This window comes from Rhinolophus ferrumequinum, chromosome 21 (genome assembly GCF_004115265.2).
Source record: "Rhinolophus ferrumequinum isolate MPI-CBG mRhiFer1 chromosome 21, mRhiFer1_v1.p, whole genome shotgun sequence".
Taxonomy (NCBI): Eukaryota; Metazoa; Chordata; class Mammalia; order Chiroptera; family Rhinolophidae; genus Rhinolophus; species Rhinolophus ferrumequinum.
The window spans coordinates 35151210-35155675 of record NC_046304.1 but is presented as its reverse complement, the minus strand read 5'-3'; the positions used below and the strand labels follow the sequence as shown (position 1 = coordinate 35155675).

Here is a 4466-nt window from a genome sequence, read left to right as displayed (position 1 = left end):
AGTTTCCTGCATTGCTAAGCTCCCTTTTTTTCTGGTCTTTTAGCTCCTGGGGCTATAAGCTTTTTTGTTCAATATCATCATGAAAGAGCAAGCCCATGTCCCAGCATTTTCAGCAAAAGTCATGTGATTCACTCTGTTTGGGCTGCCATAGATCATGGGCTCATCCCTGAACAATCATTTTGGCCAAGGAGATGGGAACATGCTGATTGGCACACCCCTAGATTTGGGGGTAGAAAACAATCCCAGATTAAATCTTTTGGCTGAGAATGGGAGAAGGATGCTGGGCAGTGAACCCCAGATGTCTATATACAAAGGAAGAATCTTAACCTAAAGCCTAGATGGATAGTCAGAGCCCCCAAGCCTGTTGCTAAGAGACAAACCACAAGAACCAGGTTCAGAGTCAAGTTTCGTGACTGGGCAAGATTTCTGGCATTGGTTGCTTGCACATGGCATCCCTAGGAATTGAAATGGCAGACAGCCAACTAGGATTTAAAGGAGTTATGTCACCAAAGAAATCCCACGCCTGGCAAGCAGGGGCCTCTGATTGCTCAGCTCTTTGATAATTCCAACTCTAACTATGCCAGCAGGAAGTGGGACACTTGAGCAGGACACCTCCCGAGAGGGGAATTCTCTTTAAACTCCTCTCCGGTATGGCTGTGGAGGACAAGATAAATCTAGGCAGCGGCCAAACTCAGGGGCAATCAGACTCGCTAAGAGACATCTGATTTCACTGCCAGAGCAGTGAGTCCTTGCAGGTCCTATCCTTCTGCCTGTGGTATTTTTCAAACTGTAACCACATTGTGTGTTATTTTTCCCTTCCCCACTCTTTTAAAAAATACACGTTTAAATTTTTTTATAAAAATAATGAGCATTCATTTTCATAACACCAAATAATATAAAAAGTTATAAAGTGCAACCTTAGTCTTTTCCCAGACTCTTCCCCATTGGGTCCACTCCTGTCCCCGGAGGGTTACAGCATTGAGTTAGGTATGTATCCTTTAGAGCTTTTCCTACATACATACAAGTAAAAACATACATCTAAACTGTGCAAGAGAGTAAAATTGAAAAGGTAAAGTTTCCCCCATTAACTCTGAGGCCTATCCCTGAGAAGAAATTATTTTCAACCATTTCTCTTTTTAGCCCTCCTGATAGTATTTCCATAATGCCTGAAAATATTCTAATATCTTTGTACCTAATTCATGAAGTTTAAACAGTATCTCCTGATTCCTTGCAATGAAAGATGATGACTTTAAGTTGCTTTCACTGCTTCTCTTCTTTCCCTAATCCCTGCCATTCAGATATCTATGTCCTCCTCCTATTGTTTACTTGTAGGGCTTTAAATGATGTATTTAAACATCTACTTCCTGACTTTTTGCATTGTTTCCTGTACAAAAATGACTATTTTATTCTCATACTTGATTGATATTTTGGCTGGGTATAATTTCCCCTCAATATCAGTTAGGATTAAGCATAGCTGTAAATAAGAGACCCAAATTATCAATGGCTCAAATAAGTTGAAGTTTATCTTTTTCTCATGGAAAAGACTAGAGGGGACTCGGCTCCTCCCAGTGTTTTTACTCTGCCTCACATAAGATGTGGTTCTTCTTCTCATGGTCCAAGATGATGGCCTCATATCGGCTCTCCAGGCAGCAGGCTGGATAGAGAAAAGTGCAAAGAAAGAAAGGACAGACAGAACTCAGTCACATGGCCACACTTAGCTTCAAGGGAAGCTGGAGACGTAATCTTTATTCTGGATGGCTATTTGTCTGGCTAAAATCCCAAGTTTCTCTTACTAAGTAAGAATGGGGGCACAGATGCGGGGACAACTAACAGTCTTGCCAATCCCTCCCCAATTGCAGGCTTTGCTTAACCTTCTTCTTGCACCAGGGGTTGCTGATGAGATGTCTTACGACAATCTGATTTTCATTCCTTCGTAGGCAATCTGTTCTTTACCCTGAAAGATTTTAAATTACATATGCAAAGGCCTTGGGACCTGAGAGTACAAATCATTTTCTCACAATGAGCAGCTGACCTGCACCTGTTCTTTTCTCAGACTCCTTCCTGCCTGTGCCCTCTGTATTCACCACTCAGCCAATGTGGGTGTTCTCCAGCTTCGTATCTTTAGCTTTCCTGTCAATCCCTCTGAGTGGCAGCCTCCCCCTGTGGCTTTAACCACCACCCATTGGGATGATCTCAGATTTATCTCTACAGCTTAATCCTTTTTCTCAACCTCTGGATCCAAAACCATCCAGTCATCGACTGGTATCTACCAGGTTGACCCACAGCCCCCCACAAGCTCCTCGTGTGTCCGTCTGAATGCTGCAGTCCTTCTCACCTCACAGACATTCCCGTGTCCACTTCTCGAGACACTGCAAAACAGTTTGCCTTTTGCCCAAGCCAGAAACTTGCCATCTCTGCATGGCTTACACCTTTATATGTTACTCCCTCTCCCTGAACTTCCTTCTTCCTTTCTTCCCTTGGCTCATTCTCATTCATCTTTCATAACCCAGTCGAGGAGCAACATATTGGGGAACGTGGTTTCTTTCTGCCTCAGTCTGGGTTAGGGGCTCCTCTCTTGGATTCCCAAGGCATCTGGAAAATCCCCATATCCCATCATCACTGTGACAATTTCTAATCATTGAAACCCTCATTTGGACTGGGAACTATTTGATGGTAGAGATGGGATCTGATCTCTGACTCCCCAGCATCTAGTAGAACATTTGGCACACAGAAGTGGTAGCTTCCTTTTTAATATTATTTTCTGTTTGGCTCATTTCCCATGCACCTCCTGATAACTGCACCCCCTGTTCTATGGGGAACTCCCTCCTTCACTCCATGTGGTCCTAAGGAGCTGTGAGTCCAGGGTGCTCTCTCTGCTTATGCCTCCTCTACAGAGGTGGACTTGTGACTCAGGATGGGTTAATCTCAGTTTCCCTGGTCCCCAGCAACAGTGTTTAGACCAACAGGTATCACTAACAAAGCAGGACCAATCAGACCCTTCCTTGGGATTAATATACAAACATGGGAAGGAGGTCCTCTTCATGTTGGGACTGCTGCTTGAGATGATACAGGTGTAGCGTTGGGGGTGGCCACCTTCCCTCCATGTGAAGAAAGTCTCTTGCAGAACACAGCCAGGCAGAGATGAGTAGAAATAAGCCATGAGCAGGGATGGAGTTCTGGTGGCCTTGAGTCCCGACTAATAGAGAACCCCATTAAAGTTTAATGAAAACATTAATAAACTAAGTGAACTACCTCCAGTGCCTCTCTCTCCCCCACCCTTGCTCCCTCTGAGCATGGCAAGACACTTCCTCATCTAGGTTCTTTGTAGAAGTTGCACCATCCCTTGCCTGCACCTATGGTGTCCAGTCTGAACTCACTAGCCTGGCAAGTGAGAACTTTGCGATCTGACCCCAACTCCCTAGCCAGTCTCTGGTCCTATCCCCAGGCAGCCTCTGTGCCAGCCAGAAAAATGCTCACAGTTCCCTGCACTTGCCCTGTTGTCTCCCACCACTGCCTCTCTGCACTGACTTCATCCTGAAGTGCTCTTCTCCCCCACCAGGACTCCCAACCCACCCTCCAAGACCAATCGCAACTGACACCTACTTCAAAGTCTTCCTGCCCCACCAAGCAGAGTCCAGCCTCCTTTTCCACAGCAGTCACCTCCGTTGTACGCCTTCGTTGTACACTGAATTGCAATTATTGTTTACTCATGTGTCCTTCCTGTACTAGACAGAGTTCCTAAAGGGCAGAGAGCTGCTCTTTATCCACCTCTGTACTCCCTTCTCCCAACACCCACAGTAGATTGTCAACTGACATGTGAGTGAGTGACATCTTAGGAAGAGGCTCATTTCCTCGTCTGTAAAGTAGTGGAAAGGGCATCTTTTGACCACCCCCAGATTTCAGGTTTCAGAAGAGAGGCAAGTCTTGTGATTACTCACCAGAACCCCATTCATGCCAAGAGGGTGGAGAGTGGGAAGGCAGTGTAGATGCCACCTGACCAGCCTGTGTCTACACTGGTGTCTGGTTCAGTTAGTAATGGGACCAGGTTGCCTGAGATTCACAGGGCTTTGAGCAGCCCTGCTTCCTCCCTCACTCTCTACCTCCCAGAAGTGATTAAAACAAAAACAAAAACCAACAAGGTCAAAGAAGGGAGGTTCTTGGAAATCTCCTGACCCTCCCCATTCACATGGCAGGACAGATTCATCCCCGGGAGATTCAGAGTGAGCTTTGGGGGACTCAGAGAAGGGACCTGGGAAGATGCTGTTGCGTGTATGTCCTCTGGCTATGTATCTGTGTTGAACTATGAGGCTTCCTACACCAGTGAGAGGCAGCATGGTTGAGGGTCTGGCATCCAGAATGTCTGTGTGACCTTAGGCAAGTCACTTAACTTCTCTGTGCCATGATTTCCTCATCTCTTAAATAGGGATAATAGTACTTACCTCATAGGGTAACTGAGGAATAAATGA

The 4466-nt window shown here is 45.7% G+C and overlaps 1 long non-coding RNA gene across 1 annotated transcript; it reads right to left on the bottom strand.

The window, feature by feature from the left end:
* Nucleotides 1–1527: 1527 nt before the first annotated feature.
* LOC117012902 (uncharacterized) lies at nucleotides 1528–3739 on the bottom strand. The gene is made up of 3 exons (XR_004421241.1): nucleotides 3604–3739; nucleotides 3022–3196; nucleotides 1528–1654 (listed from the first exon to the last, which is right to left on the bottom strand). It is a non-coding gene; the product is annotated as an uncharacterized LOC117012902 (long non-coding RNA).
* Between the last annotated feature and the right edge of the window lie 727 nt (nucleotides 3740–4466).